The sequence below is a fragment of the Oncorhynchus tshawytscha genome, linkage group LG30 (genome assembly GCF_018296145.1).
Source record: "Oncorhynchus tshawytscha isolate Ot180627B linkage group LG30, Otsh_v2.0, whole genome shotgun sequence".
NCBI lineage: Eukaryota > Metazoa > Chordata > Actinopteri > Salmoniformes > Salmonidae > Oncorhynchus > Oncorhynchus tshawytscha.
The window spans coordinates 27,657,780-27,670,942 of record NC_056458.1 but is presented as its reverse complement, the minus strand read 5'-3'; the positions used below and the strand labels follow the sequence as shown (position 1 = coordinate 27,670,942).

At 42.7% G+C, this 13,163-nt stretch overlaps 1 protein-coding gene across 15 annotated transcripts in view; it reads left to right on the top strand.

Moving 5' to 3' along the window:
• Positions 1–13,163, top strand: part of LOC112228466 (neural cell adhesion molecule 1) — a 312,377-nt gene that overhangs the window by 151,168 nt on the left and 148,046 nt on the right. The gene's annotated exons all lie outside the window — the stretch shown is intronic.

Sequence of the window (13,163 nt, the reverse complement as noted above, 5' to 3'; positions counted from 1 at the left end):
CAAGAAGAATGCTAGGGAGTGGTGCACGATGTGCCCGTCTCCGGAGTCTGACCAGAAGACCGCTTCGTTTCCCTCTTTTTCTGAGTCGTTTTTTTTTTGGTCGCTGCATGTGATCCACTCGGTTACACTGGTTGTAAGGCAGAACACAGGATCCGCGTCGCGAAAAACATATTCTTGGTCGTACTGATGGTGAGTTGACGCTGATCTTATATTCAGTAGTTCTTGTCGGCTGTATGTAAAGAAACCTAAGATGACCTGGGGTACTAGTGTAAGAAATAACACGTAAAAAACAAAAAACTGCATAGTTTCCTAGGAACGCGATCTCTGTCGGCGCCGGAAGTACACCGGCCATTGGACTCTGGAACAGTGGAAATGTGTTCTCTGGAGTGATGAATCACGCTTCACCATCTTGCAGTCTGGCGGACAAATCTGGGTGTGGTGGATACCAGGAGAACGCTACCTGCCCAAATGCATAGTGCAAACTGTAAAGTTTGGTGGAGGAGAAATAATGGTCTGGAACAGTTGTCAATCAGCAATAAAGTGAAGTGACTCACAGCCTAACAAAACTCTGGTAAGGAGAATGAATAGCTCTCACATTTTTCAATTGCATATGCCAGTGAGAGTGCATACAGACACAAGAGACGGAGAAACAAAAGAGGCGGGTGGTGAAGGTTTAAACTAAATTTGGACAGGCTGATTCTTGATTTTGCTCCCTTAAAACATGTTTGACAAGCTACAAACGGTGCAGAAATCATATGTATCAGAAAAGGTGCATGCTCATGCACCAGCAGTAGGTACATTTGGCCAACTCATTCCCACTTCTTAGCAATTAGCAGTATATTAACGCCCCTTTCTTACAAGCTAGCTAGCTATGATAGCTATGATAGTTGGATAGCTACAGCAAGCCAATTAGTTAGCTAACCAGCTAGCTATGCTAGCTACATTTGGACAACTCATTGTCCTCATCCCCCCTTCTTAATGCCCCTCTCTCAATAACTTTGATAGATAAATAGCTAGTTAACCCATACATCAAGCTATTTAGTTTGCAAATCAGTTAGCTATGCTTTCCCTTTTGTATCATTAGCTAGCCATAATTCGATGTCTGTGGACATCATGTGCTGAGTGGGTTTAGTTTTTAGACCTTTTCGGGACCCTGGTACCTACACAGGTAAAAGTACTCCAAAAAGTATTCACACACATTGACTTTTCCACATTTTCTTGTGTTACAGACTGAATTTAAAATAGATTAATTTGAGATTTTGTGACACCGGCTTGCACACAATACCCCATAAGGTCAAAGTGGAATTATGTTTTTATAAATGTTTACTAATGACTCAAAAATTAAAATCTTAAATGTCTTGAGAATAAGTATTTAACCCCTTTGTTATTTCAAATAAAAATTTCACATAATAAATTGCATGAACTCACTCTGTGTGCAATAATAGTGATTTTTAAATGACTACTTCATCTCGGTACCCCACATATACAATTATCTGTAAGGTCCCTCAGTCGAGCAGTGAATTTCAAACATAGATTCAACCACAAAGACCAGGGAGGTTTTCTAAAAGTAGGGCACCTTTTGGTAGATGGGTAACAAATGACAGTGAATATCCCATTGAGCATGGGGAAGTTATTACACTTTGGATGGTGTATCAATACACCCAGTCACCACAAATATACAGGTGTCCTTCCAAACTCAGTTGCCAGAGAGGAAGGAAACCACTCAGGGATTTCACCATGAGGCCAATGGTGACATTAAATCAGTTAGAGTTTAATGGCTGATAGGAGAAAACTGTGGATATATCAACAACATTGTAGTTACTCCAAAAATATTAACCTACATGACAGTGAAAAGAAGGCAGCCTGTTTTCAATAAGACACTAAAGTAAAACTGCAAAAAATGTGGCAAAAATGAATACTTTATGCCCAGAATACAAAGTGCTGTGTTTGGGGTAAATCCAACATAACATATCACTGAACATAACATATCACTGAGTACCATTCTTCATATTTTCAAGCATGGTAGTGGCTGCATCATGTTATGGGTATTCTTGTCATGGCAAGGACTAGAGAGTTTTTGGGGGGATAAAAAGAAACGGAGTAGAGCTAAGCACAGGCAAAATCCTATAGGAAAACCTGGTTCAGTCTGCTTTCCAACAGACACTGGTAGACAAATCCACCTTTCACCAGGACAATAACCTAAAACACATGGCCAAATATAAACTGAAGGTGCTAACTAAGACAACATTGAATGTAAGTTTGACTTAAATCTGCTTGAAAATATATGGCAAGACTCAAATGTCTGTCTAGCAGTGATCAACAACTAACTTGACAGAGCTTAAATAATTTTTATATATAATAATGTGCAAATATTGTACAATCCAAGTGTGCCTAAAGCTCTTAGAGACTTACCCAGAAAGACTCACAGCTGTAATCGCTGCCAAAGATGGTGTATTGACTGTAAATAATACTTATGTAAATTATATACAGTATTTTTGATCCAATGTATTGATGTCAGTGAGGAAATGTGTGAGTGTTTGGGGTTGCATTTGAGTAAACATGTAAATTGACAGATTTAGTTCATACCCCCCAAAAATCAATGGCACACACACACCCTCTGAATCCAGGATGTGTCACGTCCAGAGTGCAGCCAATGATGAAGTTCTTTCCCACGATCCGCATGGATCGCCTGTCTCTTCTCAAGGTCACCATGCCACAGGCTCATTTAGTGTGTGTGTGTCTGTCTGTATTTGTGTGTGGTGTGTGTACGTGCATACATGCACATTTCTTATCAGGGCAAGTCAGATCTTTAAATGGTCATTAAGTTCAGTATAGCCTCCATATATGTGGGTGGACTCATTCTCTCACTTATACCTTAGCACAGTCTTCACAAACAATTCCACTCTCTCCTAGTGGTAGTTTAGTAAAGTTGCATTTCATATTCCACACGGCCAACTTTATCAAACTGACTCCTAAAGTATTTGGACTGCCCTGATTCTGCTTCTCTCCGTGCAGTTCATTGTTTGTTTAAAGCTGACAAAACTGCTGTGACATTTTGAGACCCAAAACAGCCCTGAATGTAGATGACTGGCAGAGGAAGTTTTGATCTTGTGCTGCTGTTGAACACACCCAACTGGCTGTGTGTGTGCAGAGAGGACGGGACTCTCCACACAGTGTAATGTGTTAGCTATACTGTATACTTGGGTGGAGCAGGGAGACGAGAGGAGAGGAGTGGATGGGAGGCCCAGTGTCAGAGCCAGCCCTGATTTGATGAAACGAGTGCAGTCATGCATAAGTAAATAAGGATGGGGGGCTGTTCACAAGGCAACCCACGTCTCCATCCCTCCCTCCCTCAAGTCTCTCTCCCTGACCGTTCCTGTAGCCAAGTGCTAACAGATTGGAGAGATACAGGAGGGAAATGAATGGGATTTTCATTTCTCCTCTTTTCTCATTTAATCTTTTTGTTCTTTTTTTGTCATCGGAGATCACTCGTTTTGTGCTGTCGCTCTTCTCCGGGCAGACCAGGGCCTTTTGCGCCAGTGTCTTTGACCCTGCTGGTACAACCCTCACCTTTATAATGAGTGCACTTTATTTTTAAAGGGGGAGCATGTTGCTGTGAAACAGTCAGTTCTCCAGGTCCTCCAGAGCTCAGGCCATGCTAAGATTATAGAATCATAAATTGGATTTCTTATGGATTACAAGTATTGCTTTGCTGTGTCGTTTTTTCTCTCTGAATAAATAGAGTGGGCGAGAGAACACAGTTTGGAGCAGGTATTCAACATTTTTCTAGACTCTTAGAAATAAAGGTGCTATCTAGAACCTAAAAGAGTTCTTCGGCTCTCCCCATAGGAGAACCCTTTGAAAACCCTTTTCGGGTTCAGGTAGAGCTCTTTCCTCTTTGGAAAGGGTTTTTACATGTAACACAAAAGGGTTCTCCCTTGATCCAAAAAGGGTTGTCCTTTTTTAATAGCCATTTAATAGCAGATTTAGATTATGTTACTGGTCTGTGCAGCCTATAGGCTACATGGCTGCGCCATGCACATTAAATCAATAGTTATTTAATAGTCCTTACACAGCCTGGAGGTGTGTTGGGTCATTGTCCTGTTGAAAACAAATGATGAGTCCCACTAAGCACAAACCAGATGGGATGGCATATTGCTGCAGAATGCTGTGGTAGCCGTGCTGATTAAGTGTGCTGGTTAAGGTCTATTTGACCAAGAAGGAGAGTGATGGAGTGCTGAATCAGATGATCTGGTCTCCACAATCACAGGACCTCAACCCAATTAAGATGGTTTGGGACGAGTTGGACCTCAGAGTGAAGGAAAAGCTTACTAAATGATTCCATGTGTGTCATTTCATAGTTTTGATATCCTCGAAATTATTCTGCAATGTAGAAAATAGTAAAATTAAGATAAACCATTGAATGAGTAGGTCTGTCCAAACTTTTGACTGGTACTACATGGACAAATACACATTTTTAAAATGTCAACCAATCGATTTGTCAAAAGAACAGCCTACTCTCGGTCGACCAATCAGACATTGATTGAGTTATCAAGAGTCCCCACGCTTGTCTCAATGCAGCGCAAAACGATGCTGAAATAGTTGACCACGCGTGGGTAGACTAATGCTTGAAATGTATTATAGCCTAACAATTGGATGACCTTGGGAGTTTCAGTAAGCAACAATTTGATGCCTTCAATTGCATTAGCCTTTTTTATTCCAATATTTTTATCATTCAGTGATATTTATACAGTAATTCTTTATGGATCCATCCAATTGTGGTTAAGAAAGCAGTGCATGTGGTGGGCTATGTGAAGAGATGGGTGAAGTGTCATGCCTAGTAAAGTTTAGAACTGTCAGGGGTATAGTAGTAATGGGTGCTGCCTAGCAACCATCAAATGCTTGTGAACATAGTGCGTGCCAATGCAGCCTCAGCATTACAGCTACATTTCATCCTAAGCCATTGGCAATCACCCTGGTGGATAAGGCTTGTCAAACATGGGGGCAGGCAGTACAAGCATTACACGTGTCTATTCCTTACCCGCTCTTCATCGGCCTACGTTCTTGATGTTATTTAGCACTCCATCTATTACACACAAAATGTTATTTTACACACAGATGATCCCACCGTCAATATCCACTATGGATGTGGATGGGGGAAATCTGTTGAACATCTGGGACTTCTGTATTTGCTTAAAACTGTGTTTACGCAGCTAACAGATCGCTGTGTTCTCAGAGCAACAAATATGGCTGCCCCAGGGTTCAGAACATACTCTGATTCAAGGGGTGAATTTAAAGGCAAGCTCTCCTTAGAGAGTAGAATATTTATTTGAGAAAGCCTTTCCCCCCCTTCATGCCCTACATCCAATAAACTTCAGTAAGGATGTTTACAAATTAGGTCTATCTTGGGGAATCCTTTTTAGTTTTTGCTGTTGACTTCTTTATTTTGTCTGGATGTGTTAAATACTGCTTATTCGGAGACAATGGTGACTTTAGCATCTGTGAAACAGTAGTTGCTTCCGTCTGAATGATAAAGGCACAGCGACCACCCACTGGGAACAGTTACACTAATACTACACAGTAAAGCCTCAGCCTCGTAAAAGATGTCTACCCTCCCCATATACTGCCATGGAAACTGTTTATATGTGGGCAGTGGGCTTGATAACAAGCTACACATTTTTATAGATTTTTCCAACATTGTCTTCTACCTGATCTTTATAGTAACCTTCAACTCTGTTGCTCCAATGGTGCATGGTAGCAAGCCAGTAGGGTACTTTTAATTTAGCCCTGAAAAACACAGAACTCTGTCAGTCTTTCAGACCCTTTGTATCTGTCTGTAGTAGTTTTATAACATCACATAAGTGCTCATCAATGAGATCAATAATAATGATCAATAAGATCATTTTATCTAGATGGAGGAAAGCGTTACATAACAGGGAGCACTAAGTTGTTATGAGGGCAGTGACCTTAACATGCTGTGTCTCTCTCAGCTCTTTGACATGTTCTGCCCTCTGTGATGACATCACGCTCCGTCACCATGTCATCAGCTGCGTGTAGCAGTAATACCGCCTGGCATTTAGCACGGCTCCATCCTCCCACAATTGATTTCTGAGCTAGCCCTGATTGTTTCTCATAGTGAGATATTTGATTCTCTTTGCCTCCATCAAGAGGACATTTCCTATGTTGTATTAATGATTATCTCCCCCCCCCCCCCCCCCCTCCCTCCTTCCCTCCCTCTGCATACTGGTGATTGGTGCCTACCCTTTGTCTGCCATGCCTTGCCACGTCTGGATGAAGGTAGGAGTTGTGTGGGAGTTGTGTGTTTTTAATTAACTACATATACAATAGCATCCCCGCTGTAAATCCCCTGCCCTGATCACAAGGAGACATATAACAAAATGGTTACCCTTGTGCTCGTGATGTATGGACGAGCTCCAGTGAATTGGAGCGTGATCTTAATTCCTCCTACCTCTCTATTGTCTTCTTGCATCGCTAGGAGGGGATAAAAAAAGTAGATTTGATTAATGTATTCCGTTTGTGTGGACGGAATTACTACATAAGTAAATAACATACCTTTACAGAGGCATTCGATTTACTCCCACTTTCCTTTTCTTAAAAAGGAACTGATTTCTTAATATAATGAAATACTCTTGTCCAGTCCCTTGTGACTGTGTTACTACTATGTATCCTGCATGTTTGATTAGTTTAGCTATACAGGATGACAGCAATTCATAAACAAGACTGAGCACTCCACTGACTTTGCCGAGTTCTGTTAGGCCCCCATTGACGGCAATCAGATGAAATACACACACCTCAAAATATCCCACAAGCACTTCCTTCCTCTTGGCAATGCCCCTGACTTTTGTTACTGTATTTGCTTTCCTCGCTCTCTCTTTCTTGTTAGAATACACATTATGTCAGAAAAACAAAGCGCAGACTCAATTAGCCCGGTGCAAGAGGAGCGAGAGAATATGAGAAGAAGAATACGGTAAAAAGGAATATGCCTTCCCTTTGTAACTTATCTCCTCAGAGCCCGCTGTAGCAATCCTCACTCTAATCTCCTCTTTGTTTGGATGCCTTTTTATTCTACAGTCTTTTGTACTCCACAGCTTTATCTAAGATTTAGGGAGATGCACACAAAAACACCTTACAGGAAGAGTGCGGATTGCAAACAATGGATGCGAAATACGTTTAGCCATCGGGTATAATCAAGACCCTTTCACTCGCTCACTTGTTCACTCTCAAACTGCCTGCGGTGGGTAAGGTGTTTGTTTTGAAGACGAACAAAATGGCTAATTAGAGCACTATTCCCTCCACCCACGCCTCTCTCCACTTCCTCAACCTCCCGCCCCCTTGCCCTTTACTTGAACACGGCTGATGTGAAGATGCGAGGTACAACTATGTGTCACCTGACCCTGACGGTCTCCTCCCATTCGCAGGGGTTGATTGGTGTCATGGTAACGGGGGTGAGCACAGGGCTGTAATGACAGAGAGAACTCCTATTGACAGCACTCTTTCTAGGCACTGACACCTGTGTGACAAGTCTCTCATAGCATCCCAGCCAACAGCTACAGCACAATACAAGAAATAGATAGATAGAGTGCAGCTGGGGTTGCATTGAAAACAGCTCCCCTTCATTTCCATACCGTGCCCCATTGATAAGCACTGTTGACAAAATGAGGATATTCTGTAATTTGTTATTGTAAACAGTGCCCATTCAATGCTGCTCTGAATTAGTCCTGTAAATTTAGTTTTTTTCAAAAATAAGCACCCCATGTTTGTGTACTTTGTCCTGTTTGTTGAACAATTTTCCCCTGATTTTTCTAGTGAATGAATGCTGATTCACTGAGAGCTGAATCCATCTTGAACTGCAGTAAGTGAGCGGTGGAGGCGAAGTTAGATAGAACCTGAATGGAGCAACATTTGTGGATTGTGTATCTTAACTGTTAGTGGAGGGAATGGATTGCAAAAGTACAAATTTATTAATTATTTACTCGAAATGCAACTAGGCCATACAAATTGCAGGAAGTGATGACACCAACGCAACCTCTGTGGGCGAATGCTCAGCCGTTTTTACGGGGGGGTGAGCTGATTGAGTTATAAAAGCATCATGAACCCCCAGGCAGCAAAGCTTGAGCTATTTTTCCCCATTTAAACCACTGCTTCCAATTACCAAGACCTCGACATAACCCAACACAGTGACAAAAAATCCACTAGGATATTGTGTGGAGAGGAGACGGGGGTGAAAAAAAACAAGATCTACGAACACAAAATAAGTTAGTATAAACACACCCTTAAAACCATGACTCTCCAACTCTCCTCGCCCCTGTTATTTGTGTTTTAATGGGATCCTGAATATTTAAAACATTCTTGGAATGAAAAAAATTGTGGCGCACCAGTGTGTTTGTTTGTAACAGGGGCCTCCTGAGCGTATGACACGCTTCAGTTCGCTGCCTCCGCCTTCCGCCATGTTAATCTTTTTTCCCCCAAAGCTGTGCTCTCGCATCCTATTCATAGTAGGATTACCAGCAAGGGGGAGGGGAGTGGAGGAGAGGAGAGAGGGAGGCAGGTGTTTCCATAGCAACCAGAGCAGGAACTAGGACTGCGCTTTCTGTGGCAGTATCATCAGCAGCAGGAGTGTGTGAGAAACACAGGGCCTTGTCTTAGCAACTAACCTCTGTTCCAGTGTTGCTGCTTAGCTCTACAGCTGGAGCCTTGCCTTGGTCTCGCCACTCTCCATCTATCTCTTTCTCCCTCTCTCTTTGTCTCCCTCTCCCTTTCCCTCCCTCTCATATTCCATTTCTGTTTTTCCCGTTCTCTTTCTTTTTTGATAATTTTCTCTTTATTCTCTGTCTGCTTTTATCCACTTCAGTGGAAAAGCAAGAGCTCCTCTGACTCTAATATGTTTAGTTGTTTCCCGTCGGCGCCTACGATTGATTTCTTTGTCACAACCATGAAGATGTTTAGAATGGCAGTTAGAGAAGCTCTGACAAATCCAGGAAACGATAAGCCACCTCCGGGTCCCATGCTGTGAATGCTGCTCCTTCCCAGGCGTAATGCTTCCTCTCTCATGTCATGTGACTGCTGATATCACTGCTCAGCAAGGCTCAGTGAAAGCATGCCAGGTGCTAATCACCTTAGCCCTCCAAATTTTGTGTGTGCCAGCAGAGGTGTATCTATCGCTCATTCGAGTAGATAGTAGGGCTGTTGCGGTGACCGTATTACCGCCACACCGGCAGTCATGATTCATGATCCATGTGACCGTTGAGTCACGGTAATTTCATTTTATTCCCTCTGGACATGCGTTGGTAGTACTCAACTCGTTAACTACCATCAGGTCCTAATGACCTGGTACTCAGTGCTCTATTGTCCCTGCAAGCAATGGAAATGCTATCGATAATCACATCAAACACTTATCATCAAAACAGTATTGTTCTGTGAGTGACCAATTTAAAGACAGATGTTCAACAACAGGTTGAAACTAAGTGGAAAACATGGTCGTTGTGGATGTTGTTTCAAAGCCTAAAAACGAACTGGACAGCGCTTTCTAAGGCGATGATTGATTAATTCAAAACACCCATACGCATATTAGAGCTTATGCATATGCATAGGCCTATGAGCCCAAGCCTCCCCCGAAAAACGGAATTAAAATAATGATTGTGGCGTTGTACAGTATATAGCCTGCTGCATATTACGCATGGCAGAGAAATGTAAATAAAACTGATTTTAAGATTTGTTTGGTACATACTTGGTCCAGCCTATACTTAAAAATTAAACAAATTCTAGTAATTGCCTTTGGTATTTGGAATATTTTATTAGGACCCCATTAGCTGTTACAAAGCAGCAGCTGTTCTTCCTGGGATCCACACAAAACATGAAACATGACATAAGAACATTAATAGACAGGAACAGCTCAAGGACAGAACTAAAACGTTTTAAAAAATGGCACACAGCCTACATGTCAATACATACACACAATATCTATATAAAATACGGGAAAGGCGTTGTGAGGTGGTGCATTATGTTTTTTAAACCAGGTTTGCTGTTCATTTGAGAAATATGAGGGAAGTATGGAAGGGAGTTCCATGCAATAATGGCTCTATATAATACTGTACACTTTCTTGAATTTGTTCTGGATTTGGGGACTGTGAAAAGATCCCTGGTGGCATGTCTGGTGGGGTAAGTGTTTGTGTCAGAGCTGTGAGTAAGTTGACTATGCAAACAATTTGGAATTTTCAACACAATGTTTCTTAAAAAAAGAAGTGAGGCAGTCAGTCTGTCTTCAACTCTTAGCCAAGAGAGACTGGCATGCAAAGTATTTATACTAGCCCTCTAATTACAATGAAGAGCAAGATGTGCTGCTCTGCTCTGGCCAGCTGCATCATAACTAGGTCTTTCTTTGCAGCATTAATCAAGATAAGATGGGGTGTCAAAAAAGCAGACCATCTTTACAACCATTGAATCTATATGTTTTTACCATGACAGTTTACAATCTAAGGTAACACCAAGTAATTTAGTCTCCTCGACTCTTCAACAGTCACACCATTCATTACCAGAATCAGCTAAGGTCTAGCTTAGGGAATGATTTGTACCAAATACAATTCTCTTTGTTGTAGAGATGTTCAGGACCAGTTTATTACTGGCCACCCATTCCAAAACAGACTGCAACTCCTTCTTAAGGGTTTCAGTGACTTCATTAGCTTTGGTTGCTGACACGAATATAGTTGAATGATCTGCATACATGGACATACAGGCTTTGTTTAAAGCAAGTGGCAGGTCATTGTTAAAAATAGAAAAGAGTAGAGGGCCAAGAGAGCTGACTTGTGGTACACCACACTTGACATGTTTGACATTAGAGAGACTTCCATTAACTTCTTATAGGCAGGTGGGACGGTAGCATCCGGTGAAATTGCAGTGCGAAATTCAAAAATACCTAATTCAAATATTTAACATTCTTGAAAATATATGTGTTTTACATCAAAATAAAGCTTAACTTCTTGTTAATCCAGCTGCTGTGTCAGGTTTAAAAAAGGCTTTACAGCGAAAGCAAACCATGCAATTATCTGAGGACAGTGCCCCGCATACAAACACATGAAAATCATATTTCAAAAGGCAGGTGCGCCACAAAAGTCGGAAATAGCGATGTAATTAATGCCTTACCTTTGAAGATCTTCTTCTGTTGGCACTCCAAAATGTCCCAGAAACATCACAAATGGTCCTTTTGTTCGATAATGTCCTTCTTTATGTCCCAGAAATGTCCATTTATTTGGCGTGTTTGATTCAGAAATACACCGGTTTCAACTCGCCCAACATGCCTACAAAGTATCTAATAAGTTACCTGTAAACTTGGTCCAAACATTTCAAACAACGTTCCTAATCCAACCTCAGGTACCCTAAAATGTAAATAATCGATTAAAGAAGGAATAAACTGTTTCTAATACCGGATAAAAACAATGTGAAGCGCGCTCCAGTTCACATGCATCTGTTGGTAGCCTCGGTTTTTCGGATGACTGCCTTGCCTGGTTCACCAATTACTTTGCAGACAGAGTTCAGTGTGTCAAATCGGAGGGCATGCTGTCCGGTCCTCTGGCAGTCTCTATGGGGGTGCCACAGGGTTCAATCGTCGGGCCAACTCTTTTCTCTGTATATATCAATGATGTTGCTCTTGCTGCGGGCGATTCCCTGATCCACCTCTACGCAGACGACACCATTCTATATACTTCCGGCCCGTCCTTGGACACTGTGCTATCTAACCTCCAAACGAGCTTCAATGCCATACAACACTCCTTCCGTGGCCTGCAACTGCTCTTAAACGCTAGTAAAACCAAATGCATGCTTTTCAACCGTTCGCTGCCTGCACCCGCACGCACGCCTGACCAGCATCACCACCCTGGATGGTTCCGACCTTGAATATGTGGACATCTATAAGTACCTAGGTGTCTGGCTAGACTCTTCTTCCAGACTCATATCAAACATCTCCAATCGAAAATCAAATCAAGAGTCGGCTTTCTATTCCGCAACAAAGCCTTCTTCACTCACGCCGCCAACTTACCTTAGTAAAACTGACTATCCTACCGATCCTCGACTTCGGCGATGTCATCTACAAAATTGCTTCCAACACTCTACTCAGCAAACTGGATGCAGTTTATCACAGTGCCATCCGTTTTGTCACTAAAGCACCTTATATCATCCACCACTGCGACTTGTATGCTCTAGTCGGCTGGCCCTCGCTACATATTCGTCGCCAGACCCACTGGCTCCAGGTCATCTACAAGTCCATCTACAAGTCTACAAGTCCACACCCGGTGCACAATTGAGCAAGAGGACAAGTACATTAGTGTCTAGTTTGAGAAACCGATGCCTCACTAGTCCTCAACTGGCAGTTTCATTAAATAGTACCCGCAAAACACCAGTCTCAAGAGTGAAGAGGCGACTCCGGGATATATATATTTTTATTTACCCCCCTTTTTCTCCCCAATTGTTGATCTTGTCTCATCTCTCCAACTCCCCAACGGCCTCTGAAGAAGTGAAGGTGGAGTCATGCATCCTTCGAAACATGATCCGCCTCACCCTGCTCCTTAACACCTGCCAGCTTAACCTTAAACGCCAACCGCACCAATGTGTCAGAGGAAGCGCCGTTCAACTGGCGACCTGAGTCAGCCGGCAGACACCTGGCATGCCACAAGGAGTCGCTAGAGCGTGATGAGCCTGGATGACGCTGGGCCAATTGTGCGCCGTCCAATGGACTCCCGTTCACGCCTGGTTGTGGCACTGCCTGGGTCTGTAGTAATACCTCTAGCATTGCGATGCAGTGCCTTAGACCGCTGCGCCACTTGGGAGGCCCTGAACCTCAGAAACTTTACCACTATTGGCCTGGGCCAGTCACCTGGGCCGGTGGTGGGTTTTCCAATCCTGTGGGAGTGCTCCACCTCAATCTTCCTGTGGTCCATCTTCAGTTTCTCTGAGATAATTTCCCTCACTTTGTCCTCAGACATCCAGGTCTCATGTGGAGATTCTGCAATTCTGTTCACAACAACGCTTTTCAGCCTTGATTGCCCCTGTAGATAATCTGATTTATCCTTCATTGTTATCATGGATTCACATACAGAACTGATGTCGTCTCTCAAAGACTTACAGACTACTTCCGGCGCCGACAGAGATGG